Source organism: Pseudophryne corroboree, chromosome 10, assembly GCF_028390025.1.
Source record: "Pseudophryne corroboree isolate aPseCor3 chromosome 10, aPseCor3.hap2, whole genome shotgun sequence".
Classification (NCBI taxonomy): Eukaryota; Metazoa; Chordata; class Amphibia; order Anura; family Myobatrachidae; genus Pseudophryne; species Pseudophryne corroboree.
Window position 1 is genome coordinate 155,657,017 of NC_086453.1, and position 20,908 is coordinate 155,677,924.

At 44.5% G+C, this 20,908-nt stretch overlaps 1 protein-coding gene and 2 pseudogenes across 1 annotated transcript in view; 2 read left to right on the forward strand and 1 right to left on the reverse strand.

Annotated features, from left to right (window-relative positions):
- The window catches only part of KASH5 (KASH domain containing 5), a 1,087,213-nt gene that overhangs the window by 515,673 nt on the left and 550,632 nt on the right, over nt 1–20,908 (forward strand). The gene's annotated exons all lie outside the window — the stretch shown is intronic.
- On the reverse strand, nt 12,515–12,633 carry LOC134968123 (5S ribosomal RNA; annotated as a pseudogene).
- Nucleotides 13,005–13,123, forward strand: LOC134967715 (5S ribosomal RNA; annotated as a pseudogene).

Sequence of the window (20,908 nt, forward strand, 5' to 3'; positions counted from 1 at the left end):
GAATTCGTTTCCAGATCATACTGGTGGCCGACCCTGAAGAAGGACATAGCAGAGTTCATTGCATCCTGCCCTAAGTGTGCCCAGCACAAGGTACCACGCCAGTCACCCACTGGACAACTGGTACCTCTGTCTGTCCCTCATCATCCGTGGACCCAGTTATCAATGGACTTTATTATGGATCTTCCAGAGTGTAACAAGTACAATACCATCTGGGTGGTAGTTGACCGGTTCACCAAGATGGCTCACTTCATTTCGCTCACCGGTCTTCCGGCAGCTTCCAAGTTGGCTCAAGTCTTCATCCAAGAGATATTCAGTCTACATGGTCTTCCTGTAGAGATTATCTCTGATAGAGGTGTCCAGTCCGTAGCCAAATTCTGGAGAAGTCTGTGTTCGGCACTTCAAGTCAAGCTAAAGTTTTCTACGGCTTATCATCCCTAAACTAATGGGCAAACCGAGAGGGTGAATCAGGACTTGGAGGCCTTCCTATGCATTTACATCTTTTCTTCTCAAGACAACTGGGTTCATCTTCTTCCATGGGACGAATTTTGCCATAACAATAAATACCATTCTTCATCTTCTTCCACGCCATTCTTTACCAACTACGGGTTCTATCCCAAGGTCCCTGAGTTTCAACCACTTCCAGCAACATCAGTACCTGCAGCTGACATCGCCCTTCATCAGTTTTCCCAAAACTGGAAGAATGTTCGGGCAGGTCTGCTAAAAGCTTTAAGGTACAAGAGGTTCGCGGACAAGAAACGTAGGGCTTTCCCTGCCCTCAAACCAGGAGATCGTGTTTGGCTGTCCACCAAAAATCTGAGATTGAAGGTTCCTAGTATGAAGTTTGCTCCTCGGTATATCGGGCCCTTCCAGATTGAACAAGTTGTTAATCTTGTCGCTTATAAACTCAAGTTGCCTCCGTTTCTGAAAATACTGAGAACTTTTCATATTTCTCTCCTCAAGCCAGTGATTCTGAATCATTTCCACTCAGCGCTCCCTACTGCACCCAAGGTCCAGACTCAACGAGGCATTGAGTATGAGGTCGCTAAGATTCTGGACTCACGTTTCCGGTATGGCCACCTCCAATACTTGATTGATTGGAAGGGCTATGGCCCTGAGGAACGCTCCTGGACAGATGTATCAGATGTCCATGTTCCCAAGTGGTCCAGGCTTTCCATGCCAAATTTCCTCGCAAGCCTAAGAGGTGTCCTTGGCCCACCCCTAGAGGGGAGGTACTGTCACGATCCGGGTAATTCATCACCATTTCTTACCTTCCAAGTGTATCCTGAGACTGGCCCAGGGCTCCAATCCTGGATTCCACCTGCGCTGTCTGCGTGCAGCACGCTGTGTAACATGGCCTCAGTCTCTCACATGTTAAAGTTCAAACAGATTTTCCCTCCAGATTCAAACATGGGCGCAGCCATGTTTGGATTCATCATATGTTGCTTTACAGCCTATCAGCTGCACTCTGGACTCTGCCTGATTACCCAGCAGCTGCACTCTGGACTCTGCCTGATTACCCATCCAATACCTGCTTCCCAGCTGGTATAAATATCCTGCATCAAGGATGCCTAATCGTCAGTGCTTTGGTTGTCTAACCTGTGTCAGGATCCGTTTGGATCTCCCATTGTGAGAACATGTTTAGCAGGGACTGATGTTCATGGTATAATAGCAAGTTTATTAAGCACTGTACAACTGTAAACAATAAATATAAACCAAGAGTAACTAGAGAACTCAAAAAGAAAGTGAAAACTGAGGGGACATAAGATACCAGGAAACTTTGAATACAAGGGATGCCAGGATTGCACAGTGGTAGTTGGATCACAGGATAGCAACAAGCTGAGGAAATACAGGTTACCTGAGTACTGGGAGAATGCAGGCCAGCTACTCAGTTCTTTAACCATAGGCTGAGAGAATACAGATTACCTGAGTACTGGGAGAATGCAGGCCAGCTACTCAGTTCTTTAACAACAAGCTGAGGGAATACAGGTTACCTGAGTACTGGGAGAATGCAGGCCAGCTACTCAGTTCTTTAACAACAAGCTGAGGGAATACAGGTTACCTGAGTACTGGGAGAATGCAGGCCAGCTACTCAGTTCTTTAACAACAAGCTGAGAGAATACAGGTTACCTGAGTACTGGGAGAATGCAGGCCAGCTACTCAGTTCTTTAACAACAAGCTGAGGGAATACGGGTTACCTGAGTACTGGAAGAATGCCGGTCAGCTGCTCAGTAATCCATTAACAATGGGCTGAGATATTGCAGCCTCAAAGAAGACTTGATGAACTGGCACAGGAGTGCTTGTGAACAGAGGATAAATAGCAGCTTCCCAGGTGCAAACCACAGTTGCACATAACTAGATAATCAATGCTGCCAGGTCACAGAGTGGGAACTACTAGACAGACCAGGAGGCAGAGAGTGACACCTAGAGGCAGAAAGGATATATGGCACGGATCATGACAGTACCCCCCTCCTCAAGGGCGAATTCCAGATGCCCAACTTGAAAACTAGAGGAACTTGATGAACAACTTGTGCACAAAGCTTCAGAAAAGTGGAAACCAGAGGGTCCAGAAACAAAACTAAACTGGATTCTTTTAGAAGTCTTCCTGATCTTCATCTTCAGAACAGGTAGACCATCCATCATTGACAAGACTGGAATTTTCATCATCTGAAAGGACTGGGGAAACTGTAGAAGGTTCCTTTCCTGGATTTGTAATGCGAGAAGATTGTGCTTTCGAAGCTAGCACTCCACTGAGGCTTAAATTAAATCTTGTTCTATAACCAGGACTTTTTATACAGAGACCTGTAGAGCTTTTTGGTACTTCTGGAACCTCTTCATACATGAAAGCATAACAGGAAGGAACAGGACCTCCCAGGAAAGGAGTAGCATCATGAACTGGATCAAATTCGGAGTCTGAATCCAAGTCTAATGGAAGATACGAATCTCCCTTAGATACACAGTTTCCAGATGACAAAGAAGTGCACTGTAGTTTTAAATTCTTTGGTGAAGAACTTGGTATTGGGCTAGGAGAAACTCCTACATGACCAATTCTAATGGTCGGATTCTTACGGAAGGAGATACTTGGATTATCCTTGGCAGGACTGCACAAACGTACTCTTGAATCAGACTGTTGTAGTTTGAATGTTGACGAACTGGAATTCTTTTCGGAGCAAGATTTTTTAACGGAGTCAGATTCCGAGGGTTTAGGAGAAAATTCTTTAAAGACTGCATTACTGAAAGTCTGTAAATCATGGAACACAGGATCATTATTCTCAAAAAGCGTGTTAGCCCACTCCAAAGCTCTTCCTCTGAATGCCAGGAACAGACATCGAGTAACGTTGGAAGGAGTTACTATACCTGAAGGATCTGATTCCATCAGAGAGCGAAATTGATCAACTAGAGCAACATATTGCAATAAATCTCCATCAAAATAAACAGATGCAGAAGCATCGGATGAAAGCTTAGAGGCTGAAACTGATGAAGGTTTTAGACCTACTGACCGAACCAGATTAGGTCCTGAGGTTTTGGTTTCAACTGGAACTGAAGAAGACTGACCAGGCAGGGCCTGGAGTATTGCTGGATCGGCTGGAACCGGAACGGACTGACCAGACTGGACCTGGAATACTGCTGGACCGGCTGGAACCGGGACGAACTGAACTGGACATATGGACGGGACCAGATTGAGTCCGAACGAACTTGAACCGGCTGGGACCGGAGGAGACTGAACCGGACATATGGACGGGACCAGATTGAGTCTGGACGAACTTGTACCGGCTGGGACCGGAGGAATCCCTGGACCTACGGACGGAACCGGATTGAGTCCAGAGAAATTAGAATCAATTTGTACCGAAGGAGGCAGATTTTGGCTGGAACCTCTTCACGGGGCTGGGCTGAGGAAAGAGCCCCCTCTTCACGGGGCTGGGCTGAGGAAAGAGCCCCCTCTTCACGGGGCTGGGCTGAGGAAAGAGCCCCCTCTTCACGGGGCTGGGCTGAGGAAAGAGCCCCCTCTTCACGAGGCTGGGCTGAGGAAAGAGCACCCTCTTCACGGGGCTGGGCAGCACTCTGAAGACTCTCTGGCTGGGCAGCACTCTCCGAACCCCTTCCTGGGGCTGGACCCTCGGAACCCCTTCCTGGGGCTGGACCCTCGGAACCCCTCCCTGGGGCTGGACCCTCGGAACCCCTCCCTGGGGCTGGACGCTCTGAACCCCCTCACTGGGGCTGGATGCTCTGAACCCCTCACTGGGGCTGGATGCTCTGAACCCCTCACTGGGGCTGGATGCTCTGAACCCCTCACTGGGGCTGGATGCTCTGAACCCCTCACTGGGGCTGGATGCTCTGAACCCCTCACTGGGGCTGGACGCTCTGAACCCCTCACTGGGGCTGGACGCTCTAAACCCCCTCCTGGGGCTGTACATTCTGAAGAACCCCCTCCTGGGGCGACAGGCTTGGAAACTTTAGGTGGAAGACCAGTTTTGTGACAGATGGTATTCAAAGATTGGAGATGCACTCTGCCCCCATTCCTTGGTTTTCGAATGGGACAAGTTAGAATAAAATGTCCTTGACCCCCACAATACAGGCAAAGTTTATTTTCTCTACGATACTGGCATTCTGTTTCTGAGAGGCTAGATCGAGGGAAACTTTGGAACCTGCCTCTTGTCTGTGGAGGAGAGGTGCCCCTAGCATGCCTAGTCCATGGGTCAGAAGAACACCCCTTTTCTGGAGCTATTTTACTGGGGTCCACCAGTCTCCCCAGGAATTCAGGTAGAATGCATTGAATACTGGATACTACAGTCTGTAGCTGGTCTAACTTTACCTTTAAAATCCCCAGTTGTAAGAAATCTAAAGAAGGTGATGTCCTGGGAGCTGAGGGGTTAACGAGCTGTGAGAAAACTCCCTCAGGCAGACTGCAATTATCTCCCCTGCTGTTTGTTTTGGGCCAGTTCATACTGTCAGGATCCGTTTGGATCTCCCATTGTGAGAACATGTTTAGCAGGGACTGATGTTCATGGTATAATAGCAAGTTTATTAAGCACTGTACAACTGTAAACAATAAATATAAACCAAGAGTAACTAGAGAACTCAAAAAGAAAGGGAAAACTGAGGGGACATAGGATACCAGGAAACTTTGAATACACGGGATGCCAGGATTGCACAGTGGTAGTTGGATCACAGGATAGCAACAAGCTGAGGAAATACAGGTTACCTGAGTACTGGGAGAATGCAGGCCAGCTACTCAGTTCTTTAACCATAGGCTGAGAGAATACAGATTACCTGAGTACTGGGAGAATGCAGGCCAGATACTCAGTTCTTTAACCATAGGCTGAGAGAATACAGATTACCTGAGTACTGGGAGAATGCAGGCCAGATACTCAGTTCTTTAACCATAGGCTGAGAGAATACAGATTACCTGAGTACTGGGAGAATGCAGGCCAGCTACTCAGTTCTTTAACAACAAGCTGAGGGAATACAGGTTACCTGAGTACTGGGAGAATGCAGGCCAGCTACTCAGTTCTTTAACAACAAGCTGAGGGAATACAGGTTACCTGAGTACTAGGAGAATGCAGGCCAGATACTCAGTTCTTTAACCATAGGCTGAGAGAATACAGATTACCTGAGTACTGGGAGAATGCAGGCCAGCTACTCAGTTCTTCAACAACAAGCTGAGGGAATACAGGTTACCTGAGTACTGGGAGAATGCAGGCCAGCTACTCAGTTCTTGAACAACAAGCTGAGGGAATACAGGTTACCTGAGTACTGGGAGAATGCAGGCCAGCTACTCAGTTCTTTAACCATAGGCTGAGAGAATACAGATTACCTGAGTACTGGGAGAATGCAGGCCAGATACTCAGTTCTTTAACCATAGGCTGAGAGAATACAGATTACCTGAGTACTGGGAGAATGCAGGCCAGACTGGCCCAGGGCTCCAATCCTGGATTCCACCTGCGCTGTCTGCGTGCAGCACGCTGTGTAACATGGCCTCAGTCTCTCACATGTTAAAGTTCAAACAGATTTTCCCTCCAGATTCAAACATGGGCGCAGCCATATTTGGATTCATCATATGTTGCTTTACAGCCTATCAGCTGCACTCTGGACTCTGCCTGATTACCCAGCAGCTGCACTCTGGACTCTGCCTGATTACCCATCCAATACCTGCTTCCCAGCTGGTATAAATATCCTGCATCAAGGATGCCTAATCGTCAGTGCTTTGGTTGTCTAACCTGTGTCAGGATCCGTTTGGATCTCCCATTGTGAGAACATGTTTAGCAGGGACTGATGTTCATGGTATAATAGCAAGTTTATTAAGCACTGTACAACTGTAAACAATAAATATAAACCAAGAGTAACTAGAGAACTCAAAAAGAAAGTGAAAACTGAGGGGACATAAGATACCAGGAAACTTTGAATACAAGGGATGCCAGGATTGCACAGTGGTAGTTGGATCACAGGATAGCAACAAGCTGAGGAAATACAGGTTACCTGAGTACTGGGAGAATGCAGGCCAGCTACTCAGTTCTTTAACCATAGGCTGAGAGAATACAGATTACCTGAGTACTGGGAGAATGCAGGCCAGCTACTCAGTTCTTTAACAACAAGCTGAGGGAATACAAGTTACCTGAGTACTGGGAGAATGCAGTCCAGCTACTCAGTTCTTTAACAACAAGCTGAGGGAATACAGGTTACCTGAGTACTGGGAGAATGCAGGCCAGCTACTCAGTTCTTTAACAACAAGCTGAGAGAATACAGGTTACCTGAGTACTGGGAGAATGCAGGCCAGCTACTCAGTTCTTTAACAACAAGCTGAGGGAATACGGGTTACCTGAGTACTGGAAGAATGCCGGTCGGCTGCTCAGTAATCCATTAACAATGGGCTGAGATATTGCAGCCTCAAAGAAGACTTGATGAACTGGCACAGGAGTGCTTGTGAACAGAGGATAAATAGCAGCTTCCCAGGTGCAAACCACAGTTGCACATAACTAGATAATCAATGCTGCCAGGTCACAGAGTGGGAACTACTAGACAGACCAGGAGGCAGAGAGTGACACCTAGAGGCAGAAAGGATATATGGCACGGATCATGACAGTACCCCCCTCCTCAAGGGCGAATTCCAGATGCCCAACTTGAAAACTAGAGGAACTTGATGAACAACTTGTGCACAAAGCTTCAGAAAAGTGGAAACCAGAGGGTCCAGAAACAAAACTAAACTGGATTCTTTTAGAAGTCTTCCTGATCTTCATCTTCAGAACAGGTAGACCATCCATCATTGACAAGACTGGAATTTTCATCATCTGAAAGGACTGGGGAAACTGTAGAAGGTTCCTTTCCTGGATTTGTAATGCGAGAAGATTGTGCTTTCGAAGCTAGCACTCCACTGAGGCTTAAATTAAATCTTGTTCTATAACCAGGACTTTTTATACAGAGACCTGTAGAGCTTTTTGGTACTTCTGGAACCTCTTCATACATGAAAGCATAACAGGAAGGAACAGGACCTCCCAGGAAAGGAGTAGCATCATGAACTGGATCAAATTCGGAGTCTGAATCCAAGTCTAATGGAAGATACGAATCTCCCTTAGATACACAGTTTCCAGATGACAAAGAAGTGCACTGTAGTTTTAAATTCTTTGGTGAAGAACTTGGTATTGGGCTAGGAGAAACTCCTACATGACCAATTCTAATGGTCGGATTCTTACGGAAGGAGATACTTGGATTATCCTTGGCAGGACTGCACAAACGTACTCTTGAATCAGACTGTTGTAGTTTGAATGTTGACGAACTGGAATTCTTTTCGGAGCAAGATTTTTTAACGGAGTCAGATTCCGAGGGTTTAGGAGAAAATTCTTTAAAGACTGCATTACTGAAAGTCTGTAAATCATGGAACACAGGATCATTATTCTCGAAAAGCGTGTTAGCCCACTCCAAAGCTCTTCCTCTGAATGCCAGGAACAGACATCGAGTAACGTTGGAAGGAGTTACTATACCTGAAGGATCTGATTCCATCAGAGAGCGAAATTGATCAACTAGAGCAACATATTGCAATAAATCTCCATCAAAATAAACAGATGCAGAAGCATCGGATGAAAGCTTAGAGGCTGAAACTGATGAAGGTTTTAGACCTACTGACCGAACCAGATTAGGTCCTGAGGTTTTGGTTTCAACTGGAACTGAAGAAGACTGACCAGGCAGGGCCTGGAGTATTGCTGGATCGGCTGGAACCGGAACGGACTGACCAGACTGGACCTGGAATACTGCTGGACCGGCTGGAACCGGGACGAACTGAACAGGACATATGGACGGGACCAGATTGAGTCCGGACGAACTTGAACCGGCTGGGACCGGAGGAGACTGAACCGGACATATGGACGGGACCAGATTGAGTCTGGACGAACTTGTACCGGCTGGGACCGGAGGAATCCCTGGACCTACGGACGGAACCGGATTGAGTCCAGAGAAATTAGAATCAATTTGTACCGAAGGAGGCAGATTTTGGCTGGAACCTCTTCACGGGGCTGGGCTGAGGAAAGAGCCCCCTCTTCACGGGGCTGGGCTGAGGAAAGAGCCCCCTCTTCACGGGGCTGGGCTGAGGAAAGAGCCCCCTCTTCACGGGGCTGGGCTGAGGAAAGAGCCCCCTCTTCACGGGGCTGGGCTGAGGAAAGAGCCCCCTCTTCACGGGGCTGGGCTGAGGAAAGAGCCCCCTCTTCACGGGGCTGGGCTGAGGAAAGAGCCCCCTCTTCACGAGGCTGGGCTGAGGAAAGAGCACCCTCTTCACGGGGCTGGGCAGCACTCTGAAGACTCTCTGGCTGGGCAGCACTCTCCGAACCCCTTCCTGGGGCTGGACCCTCGGAACCCCTTCCTGGGGCTGGACCCTCGGAACCCCTCCCTGGGGCTGGACGTTCTGAACCCCTCACTGGGGCTGGATGCTCTGAACCCCTCACTGGGGCTGGATGCTCTGAACCCCTCACTGGGGCTGGACGCTCTGAACCCCTCACTGGGGCTGGACGCTCTGAACCCCTCACTGGGGCTGGATGCTCTAAACCCCCTCCTGGGGCTGTACATTCTGAAGAACCCCCTCCTGGGGCGACAGGCTTGGAAACTTTAGGTGGAAGACCAGTTTTGTGACAGATGGTATTCAAAGATTGGAGATGCACTCTGCCCCCATTCCTTGGTTTTCGAATGGGACAAGTTAGAATAAAATGTCCTTGACCCCCACAATACAGGCAAAGTTTATTTTCTCTACGATACTGGCGTTCTGTTTCTGAGAGGCTAGATCGAGGGAAACTTTGGAACCTGCCTCTTGTCTGTGGAGGAGAGGTGCCCCTAGCATGCCTAGTCCATGGGTCAGAAGAACACCCCTTTTCTGGAGCTATTTTACTGGGGTCCACCAGTCTCCCCAGGAATTCAGGTAGAATGCATTGAATACTGGATACTACAGTCTGTAGCTGGTCTAACTTTACCTTTAAAATCCCCAGTTGTAAGAAATCTAAAGAAGGTGATGTCCTGGGAGCTGAGGGGTTAACGAGCTGTGAGAAAACTCCCTCAGGCAGACTGCAATTATCTCCCCTGCTGTTTGTTTTGGGCCAGTTCATACTGTCAGGATCCGTTTGGATCTCCCATTGTGAGAACATGTTTAGCAGGGACTGATGTTCATGGTATAATAGCAAGTTTATTAAGCACTGTACAACTGTAAACAATAAATATAAACCAAGAGTAACTAGAGAACTCAAAAAGAAAGGGAAAACTGAGGGGACATAGGATACCAGGAAACTTTGAATACACGGGATGCCAGGATTGCACAGTGGTAGTTGGATCACAGGATAGCAACAAGCTGAGGAAATACAGGTTACCTGAGTACTGGGAGAATGCAGGCCAGCTACTCAGTTCTTTAACCATAGGCTGAGAGAATACAGATTACCTGAGTACTGGGAGAATGCAGGCCAGATACTCAGTTCTTTAACCATAGGCTGAGAGAATACAGATTACCTGAGTACTGGGAGAATGCAGGCCAGCTACTCAGTTCTTCAACAACAAGCTGAGGGAATACAGGTTACCTGAGTACTGGGAGAATGCAGGCCAGCTACTCAGTTCTTGAACAACAAGCTGAGGGAATACAGGTTACCTGAGTACTGGGAGAATGCAGGCCAGCTACTCAGTTCTTTAACCATAGGCTGAGAGAATACAGATTACCTGAGTACTGGGAGAATGCAGGCCAGATACTCAGTTCTTTAACCATAGGCTGAGAGAATACAGATTACCTGAGTACTGGGAGAATGCAGGCCAGCTACTCAGGGGCAGATTTATTAAGCTTGGTAAAGTGATAAATTGCATGGTGATAAAGTACCAGCCAATCAGCTCCTAACTTCCATGTCACAGGCTGGGTTTGAAAAATGACAGATAGGAGCTGACTGGCTGGTGCTTTATCATCTTCCACTTTATCCCTTCACCAAGCTTAATAAATCTGCCCCCCAGTTCTTTAACAGCAAGCTGAGGGAATACAGGTTACCTGAGTACTGGGAGAATGCAGGCCAGCTACTCAGTTCTTTAACAACAAGCTGAGGGAATACAGGTTACCTGAGTACTAGGAGAATGCAGGCCAGCTACTCAGTTCTTTAACCATAGGCTGAGAGAATACAGATTACCTGAGTACTGGGAGAATGCAGGCCAGATACTCAGTTCTTTAACCACAGGCTGAGAGAATACAGATTACCTGAGTACTGGGAGAATGCAGGCCAGCTACTCAGTTCTTTAACCATAGGCGGAGAGAATACAGATTACCTGAGTACTGGGAGAATGCAGGCCAGCTACTCAGTTCTTTAACAACAAGCTGAGGGAATACAGGTTACCTGAGTACTGGGAGAATGCAGGCCAGCTACTCAGTTCTTTAACAACAAGCTGAGGGAATACAGGTTACCTGAGTACTGGGAGAATGCAGGCCAGCTACTCAGTTCTTTAACAACAAGCTGAGGGAATACAGGTTACCTGAGCACTGGGAGAATGCTGGCCAGCTACTCAGTTCTTTAACAACAAGCTGAGGGAATACAGGTTACCTGAGTACTGGGAGAATGCAGGCCAGCTACTCAGTTCTTTAACAACAAGCTGAGGGAATACGGGTTACCTGAGTACTGGAAGAATGCCGGTCAGCTGCTCAGCAATCCATTAACAATGGGCTGAGCTATTGCAGCCTCAAAGAAGACTTGATGAACTGGCACAGGAGTGCTTGTGAACAGAGGATAAATAGCAGCTTCCCAGGTGCAAACCACAGCTGCACATAACTAGATAATCAATGCTGCCAGGTCACAGAGTGGGAACTGCTAGACAGACCAGGAGGCAGAGAGTGACACCTAGAGGCAGAAAGGATATATGGCACGGATCATGACAACCTGCACACATGTCTCTCCTGCATGTTGATTCTACTGCTTGTATCTCCAGGTATTCCAGCTCCTGTGATCCAGCTCCACTAAGAGACCCGCACCTGTTTCCATCCTGCGGTGTAGCCTGACTTCTGCAGTGTTCCAGCATTGCTCCTGATCACTCTCCATGATCAGACACCGGCTTCCTGCTTCCAGCATTGGTGCTGCTTCGCTTCCAGCCTCCAGCAGTGTCCTGGTATCATTGACAACTTTGCCTTTCTGCAGCACTGCTCTCCATACTCCACAGTGTACTTACCACGGTCTACCAGCTTTCCACGGTGCTTCTGAGTCGCTGGTATTCTGCTAAGCGGTGCTCCACAGTATCTTCAGTTTTCTTCAACTTCATCAGCGTTATTCCTATATCGCCTGCATCAGTGACCATCCTACCATTGAACCACAGCGTCCATTGATGCTCACCATCGAACTCTAAATCTACAGTGGTGAGTTCTGCACACCTTTTCATTCATACCGGTTCCATCCGGCACTCTCTGCAAATTACCAAGTACCATCTACGTCTGTGCATGTGTGTTGCTCCAGCCTCTGTGCACCATCTGCTGGGCAATACCGGTTCATACCTCTCCTCAGCGGTTAGCTGTGGCATACGGACTTACCATATCCAGTTCTAGCAAGGACTCTGTAATATATGTTCTGCAAGCCACAGCACTAATTACCCTGTGCTTCTGGGAACTGAACTGTAACTTACCATTGCACATCTCCTGTGACGTTTTGCATATCAAAGGTGTCTTTAAGCTGTGTGTTCAATAAAACTGACTTTACCTTTTACAACTTCGTTGTCATGGTCACACCTTCGGGCAACTGGGAATAGTGCTACTGTATGTCAAAGAACCTGATACTACCTCCCCGGTTCACTTACACGTCAGCCCCTACATCTGAGGCTTCCCCAAGTCAGCCTCAGCCCTCAGTTTTGACAATTATACTTAAATAGATGTGAGATTATAACTAGTAAACGTGAGGAATAGATGACACACCCTAGGGTGTAGTTAACAGTATAGAAATTAGTGTTTATTTATGATTTACATGTGCATGTAACCCACTATTAAACAGTGTCTAGAATATTGCACAATTATATAAACCAGTGGCCGACGTTGTCCATTTTCCTACAGCACCTGATGTTCCCAGGTGGTCTCCCTCCCTGGTACTGATCGGGCCCAACACTGCTTAGCTTCCAAGATCAGACGAGATTAAGCGTCGCCATTGTGGTTTGGCTGTACATACTATTAGTCGACATCATGACACGGTGACCTGATTAAAAGTTCTTTATTTATATGGAAATAAAAGTAATAATAATATTACTAATAAATACAGGTGTTGGATATTCCAACTACAAACACTACACCCTTTCGATCTCAATGAAGGATACGAGATTGCAGCTTTTCTATGAGGTGCAGTATCCATCCTTTACTTACCCCTAAGACTGTTTCTTTGCTCTTGGGTTCCCTTATTACTCACTTTTTTTAGACTCACTCTTTTCCTTATATATAACCATCTACACCTGTATTTATTAGTAATATTATTATTACTTTTATTTCCATATAAATAAAGAACTTTTAATCAGGTTTCCGTGTCATGATGTCGACTAATAGTATGTACAGCTAAACCACACTGGCGACACCCATTCTCATCTGATCTTGGAAGCTAAGCAGTGTTGGGCCCGATCAGTACCAGGGAGGGAGACCACCAGGGAATATCAGGTGCTGTAGGAAAATGGACAACGTCACTGTTTAATAGTGGGTTGCATAAAAATGACGAGCTGGAAGTGGGGCAGAAGTTCACCGCGATTACCGTAAGTGGGGCGGAAGTTCACCGGGATTACCAGAGGTGGGGCGGGAATCACCGCTGCCACTACTAAACATTATTAAAACTATTTTTTATTCTTGGACACTCGGTTTTAGGTTAGAGTTGACACCTGAAAGCCCAGATCGCTGCCTCCTAATACATATTATATATATATATATCTTATGTAATAGATTCTTCCTTAGTCATCTGATTAATGTAACAGGATGTGTCAGAATTAGTTCCTGTTAGGTGGGGTATAAAACCTAGCCCAGTCCCAGCCTCATATCACCCCTTGATGAAGTCCAGATAGGACGAAACGCGCTGGGCTCCCCTATATTGACCTCCACCGTGCATTGAGATAAGAAATACAGATGAAGGGCGCTGTCAATAGCCGCTGGTGTAGGGGGTGGTAATCCCCAATGAATGTGGTCACAGAAAAAAACAGAAAACACCTGCGCTCTGTTGTTATTGGCTGTATATCCCTCTATTCTCTATAATAATAATCGAACACTTAAAAAATAAAAATATAAAAATAGAAAAGGACGGTAGGTTTTAGGTTAAATTAATATATAATAAATTTAATATGATTATTATCTAAAAACATATAAGATGTCTGACACATAGAATCAACTTAAAAAGCTCAATTCATGGGTCATAAGACATTCACTAGTCCCCTTAGGAGAAATAGGTCATACCCCAGGCTAAGATTCTCTCCAGATTATGGTCCACAGATGTAGTTGTAGGTGAGTAGCAGCTTTGGTAAGTCCCTTTTTTAAGCACACCGTGCAAGCTTTTTCATGCAGATAGGGATTTCTCCAGTCTCACCATAGGCAGTAGGGTCCAAAGTGGAGAGTCCAATTTATGCCGTCCGGGCAAATTGTGAAGAAAAGTTCTCCAATTTTGAAGGGGGGATATTAGTGAAAATGTCCAACAGTGTCGTCTCAACGCGTTTCGCTGGTGTTAGCTACCAGCTTCCTCAGGAGTGAATGATAGAGCCTGACCCAGGGCTCTTTATATACCCTATACAATTAGTAAAACTGCAGACATCTGTGAATTGATTAATTCAACTACCTCACCGTCCCAAAGAAATATAAAGATAAATATCATATTAGCCTATACTCTGGTCTCACATATGGATGTTTACATATTTTATCAAAAAACGAGATCTGAGAAATGATAAAAACTGCTATATTTATTCTGGTAAAAATAATCCTTGTCCGGTCATGTGATTTCTATTTATCACATGACCGAATTCCAGCAGCTCATTGGATCGGATAGGTCAGATGACCGGTCCGATCTGGAGTCTGGGGAAGTAGGGCGGAAGCGCCGGCGCCAGCACCAGGCAATGACGGCGTCATATGCATGCGTCAAAGGTCGCGCCCCTTGACACATGGTCAAAGGCGTCGATCAGCGTCACTCGACGCATGACCGGCGTCCTGATGCGACGTCACCAATCCACCCACGGCGCCGATACAAGTGTATCACGTGATCGGCCCGTGGACGTCACACCATGGCAACGCGGCTTGGGGCATGGCAACGGCGCAGTTGAGCTCCGGTCGGCGCGTGCGCCCCAGTCCCAGAGCCCATGACAAAAGAGATCACCTAAGTGATAAAATGCAGTACTATGTCTAATCGGTGTATCATTGGTCATAATGTATTTTCACAAAGGTACTTTCCAGTCAAAGTTAGTGTACAAAAAGAAGATATTAAAGAACAGATTAATACAAAAATATTTTTCTTTCTTAAATGTGTTGATAATGGTATATTCTGTATTAAGAGGAGATATTTTATTTTATTTTGTTTGGAAGTGAGTAAGACATGGAAAGAGTAAGAACCATATAAAAAAAGAAAGAATATCTTGGAAGAATAATATTTGGAAGATCATCCGCAGGGATGGAGAGGGGATAGGAATAAAGGAAAGGGAAGGGAAGGGGAATGGAAGAAGGGAAATTAAAAGAAACAAGGCATATAATTAGATAGAGTAAATTTCATCTAGATCACTGAATTCAATTCCATCGTCTCATTGAGGCCATCAGGGTATAGTGAGTTACATTTTAGCATCCAGTATACCTCTCTCGTACATAATTTATTATAACGATCACCACCCCTGGCTGTGGGAGCAATCAATTCTAATGAGACTATAGTTAAACTACTTGGATCATTAGAATGTGTTTCATTAAAATGACGTGATACACTGTGTGTGGTACAGTTTTTTATAATATTTCGTCGGTGTTCCATAAATCGGGTATGGAGGGATCTCGTAGTCCTACCAACGTAACGTAGACCACACCCACAGCTCAAGAGATATATGACAAATTTAGAGTCACAATTCATAAAGGATTTCAAAATATACTCTTCATTGTTCGGAGGTAATTGTATTGATGTTGTTTTTCTAGGTATATAGGAACACATAGTACATCTTGTCTTACCACATCTGAAAAAGCCACATGGTCTTTGTACTAACCAACCCTGGTCAGTGGGTTTGGTATTTACTTTATTCGCTCTAAGGTGGCTAGGTGCTAGAATAGTTTTGAGAGTCTTATTTTTCTTGTAAATTACTTGTATTTTATTAGGTAGTAGTTTTCCAAGAATTGTATCTTGTTTCAATACTTTATAGTTACGGGAAATGATTGTTTTAATTTGACCCGAGCATTTGTTGTATTTACTGATAAAGGCACATTGTCTTTCTTCTATTTTTTGAACAGAGTTTTTGGAGGCTTTAAGATGGATATTTTTTTCCAAAAGATCTTTTCTATCCATATTTAGTACTTCTTCTAGAGCTTGTTCTAGAATATTATCAGGGTACTCTCTAGATCTGAATGAATCAATCATGTCGGTTGCTTGTGCACGAAAGGTCTCTATCTCTGTGCAGTTGCGTCGTAGCCTCATTAGTTGTCCCTTGGGTATGTTCCTTTTCCAGGGGGCATAATGGGCACTTTTATAATGTAAATAAGAATTTGTATTAACTGATTTAACATAATTTGAGGTAATTATTTTGTCCTCCGCTGCTCTGAGGGTCACATCCAGAAAATCAACGTGTTCCTGACTATATGTGAAAGTGAAGGGGCGCGACCTTGGACGCATGCATATGACGCCGTCATTGCCTGGTGCTGGCGCCGGCGCTTCCGCCCTACTTCCCCAGACTCCAGATCGGACCGGTCATCTGACCTATCCGATCCAATGAGCTGCTGGAATTCGGTCATGTGATAAATAGAAATCACATGACCGGACAAGGATTATTTTTACCAGAATAAATATAGCAGTTTTTATCATTTCTCAGATCTCGTTTTTTGATCAAATATGTAAACATCCATATGTGAGACCAGAGTATAGGCTAATATGATATTTATCTTTATATTTCTTTGGGACGGTGAGGTAGTTGAATTAATCAATTCACAGATGTCTGCAGTTTTACTAATTGTATAGGGTATATAAAGAGCCCTGGGTCAGGCTCTATCATTCAATCCTGAGGAAGCTGGTAGCTAACACCAGCGAAACGCGTTGAGACGACACTGTTGGACATTTTCACTAATATCCCCCCTTCAAAATTGGAGAACTTTTCTTCACAATTTGCCCGGACGGCATAAATTGGACTCTCCACTTTGGACCCTACTTCCTATGGTGAGACTGGAGAAATCCCTATCTGCATGAAAAAGCTTGCACGGTGTGCTTAAAAAAGGGACTTACCAAAGCTGCTACTCACCTACAACTACATCTGTGGACCATAATCTGGAGAGAATCCTAGCCTGGGGTATGACCTATTTCTCCTAAGGGGACTAGTGAATGTCTTATGACCCATGAATTGAGCTTTTTAAGTTGATTCTATATGTCAGACATCTTATATGTTTTTAGATAATAATCATATTAAATTTATTATATATTAATTCAACCTAAAACCTACCGTCCTTTTCTATTTTTATATTTTTATTTTTTAAGTGTTCGATTATTATTATTATAGAGAATAGAGGGATATACCCCCAATAACAACAGAGCGCAGGTGTTTTCTGTTTTTTCTGTGCATTGAGATAAGTTTTTTATCCTTCAGACTCAGCTATTTATTGTTCTTGTTTTTATTTTTATATTTGTAATTTTGTTCAGCTCCTTTGTGATATTAAATATATTCTTATTAATACTGGCTTTTAGGTTCCATTTCTAAACAGTCATATAGAACATTTACCTTGTATCACATTTGGGCGCCATACCTCTACTGTTTTTATCTATCTATCTATCTATCTATCTATCTATCTTTATATACTTTTTAGACAGTATACATATAGGGCCTTTTTTTAACGTTAAATTGTGTCATGTAAATGATACTAGCATAACATTTCTCATGTTGCACATAAACTCCATCCACATTTTTATTTGAATGATTTCTATAATTGTGGCCCTTATGCTAGAGGAAGTGGATCACAGCAGATCCCTTATAAATTCATTACAGTGCGATTTGATTCTCACTCATACGCATCTTTCAGATACACATTTTGGGTAGCATATCTTTACATGTCTGCTAGGCATGGTGAAATTTTCCATATTGACAACGATAACAGTAATATCTTTGTGTCAGACATATCTTTAAACTACATTTAAACGTGTAATCAATTTTCCTTTTAGCTGCAGGCCTAAATTGCGTTCAGCTAGCAGTGTAAGTAGCTAGCTATAGCCCTCATTCCGAGTTGAACGCAATTTTTTTCGCACGCAAGCAGTGTTCGCAGGCTAGCGAATGCATTGCGCAATTGCAAATACACGCCCAACATGCACCAGTGGGCACAAATGTGTAGCAACGCAAAAAATAGGTGGCTACAAATACAATGTGCATAGGAGCGATGTAAATTGATGTAGTCTGCAAATAGCACCGCTAGCAGCTAGAACCAATGTAGTCTACAAATAGCACCGCTAGCAGCACGTAATCATTTGTATATGTACATTGCATTCGCTAGCTAGCGAAGTTACGCACGCTGGTAATTTTTTTTCCCCCTTCACCTCTTTGTAAAGCAGACTTATACAATTACCCTAAGAGATTGTAATGTAATTGGCAAATTAAGTGTTCAAACACTGCAAACTGAATTGTTATTAAACTTAATTGGCCAATAACATTAAGCAATTAAGACAACAAACATATTTACCCAAAAACAGTTTGGTGTCCTATTTGCACCATACACTATACTATTTTGTTAGGCTACATTTTAAAATGTGTATTTGTTTGGAAAAAAATTAGATCCCCTCCCCCCTCCCCCCTCCCCCAAATAAATTTTATAAAATTGCGATAAGTTGTCGAAACATAAATAGACACATATTGAACATTAAAAGGATAGCTGAAATTGTAAAAGACAGATATAAAAGCATAAAAGTCTGTATAATAAAAACGCAACACAATAGCATAGTGTTATATTTTTACTTGTTTTTTTTTTAATTTGGAAAACAAAAATAACATATTAACAAAAATTAAAATAAAGTTAACAATTGGCCCACATTGTCCAGCAGAGCCTAGAGATTGGCTTGCATGGCCATGAGTTGGTCCCTGATGGCCTGGTCTCGATCTCCAACCTCAGGATCTGTATCAATTTAGAAAGAATGTGTACATTAAAATGTAATTAAAATGTAAATTAGACCAATCAAACAACATCCTATATGTTGTGCTCTTTTTTTCAGCCTGTGTGCCTCCAGCTGCTGTGGAACTACACATCCAAGCATGGCCTTCAGTGATTGGTGGGTTGTGTTTTTACACAGCAGTTGCAGGGACACAGGTTGGGAATAATTAATATGTTAAAAATATGATGTTTTAAAAAACATTTACTTACAGGCCACCAAATTGGCACCCTCATCATCCACTTCTGATGGGGCCATCGTGGCCCACTCGCCCTCCTCATCTTCTTCGAGGAAAGAGGGGTTTCGATTTTGGATGGGGGAAGGGGGTGGGAGGTTGGACGGGGAAGGAGGATCAGTTTGTGAGGTGTCAGGGGTGGTTAGATTTTGAGTGAGGGATGAGGAGGAGGGTGAGAGGGGGTCAGATTGAGAGGGGGAGGGTGGTTGAGAGGGTGGCCGAGATTGAGATGGGGAGGGTGGTTGAGAGGGGGGTCAGATTGAGAGGGGGAGGGTGGTTGAGAGGGTGGCTGAGATTGAGAGGGGGAGGGTGGTTGAGAGGGGGGGTCAGAATGATGGGGGGAGGAAGATTGTGAGTGGTGGGCATATTGATGGGGGGAGGAAGATTTAGAGTGGTGGCCATATTGAGTGGGGGGAGGCAGATTGAGAGGGGGTTCAGATTGAGTGATGGAGGAAGATTGAGAGGAAAGGTCAGGTTAAGTGGTGGTGGATGATTGAGAGGGGGTGTCAGATTGAGGGGGAGGGTGGTTGAGAGGAGGAGGAGGATTGATGGGGGTAGGGTGGTTGAGTTGGGGAGGATTGGTGAGGTTCCTCTCCTGAGACCTGCCTTTGTGCTGTGCCTAAAGAGATAGAAACACACAAATATGTAATTATGTTTTGATAAAAATAATCTTTTGTTAAATGATTTTACTAATTTTTTTACTTTTTTGATGTTTGTGTTTATTCTCATAAGGTACTATTGTGGTATTTGTATGTTAAAATTTAGATTGTGGTTTTTATACATTTTATAAATATTTATTTATTTATTTATTATAATATAAAAATCCACAGACATACAGGAATTTACTGGTCCACAGGAGTTACACGGGAGTTCTCCGGTGGACCACTGTGCCTTGGCCTACCATCTGCATCTCTAGGGATCCTGCTTCAGCTTGTGCACTTTAATTATACATAACACATATGTAAACTTAGACTACGCAGGACTATGGCCATTTTTATGGCACGCATTGTGATTATCATGCTTGCATTAGTAATGTTTACTGTATATATTTATGAAGGACCACAGTCCATGCACTCTAAACTTGTATGTCAAACCAAAGTGGTGTCTGTCTACAGCCTTTCTGGAGACTGGCCACACCACTACACATGGGCCCCTATCACTGCATTCCCCAGTGGCAAGGCCTACCTCCACACAGTCTATATGCATACAGTACAGGTCTTATGTGTCATGATGTTTGCTAATATTGTTAAGTATTTAAAGGCTAAAATACACACTCATGCAAACACAGGTGTTAGTGTGGATTACTCACATGTGCGTATTTGCTGGCGTAGTTGCGCCAGCAAGTTAGGCTGATGGCAGCGGAGATCTGACCACCGCCGCTCAAATTGGACTATGGTCCGCCGGGTGCGCACCCTCGCCTGCAGTACTCTGCGGACCTCTGTGCAGGCCGCACACTTCCTTGAATTGGGGATATAGGGCTCCGCACGGCCTACGCAGTGGTCCATGATGGCTGTTAGGAGCCGCAGCTTATTGAGAACGTGGCAGCTCGCATGGTGCCAATGGCATTTTTCTCATATGGGCTAATATTTATACTGTGTGCTAACTGTTGATTGGCCAAAACCTGTGATGGTGTCATCTTCATTAATAAACTTTATTAATATTACAGTATATTAACAATGTGTGTTCCTCTTGCGTACGCATATGCAACTATTTGCGAATGGCATTGCTAAAAACCTCAATGTTTACAAAATAATAACTCACCTAATTTGCCACCACCATTCAGCTAAACAATCCAGGATTGTTTTGTTAGTGTGGCCATGTGTATATGTGAAGTAGACCAAAAAATAAATAAGAGGATTGCATGACAAATTATTATTTTCAAAATATA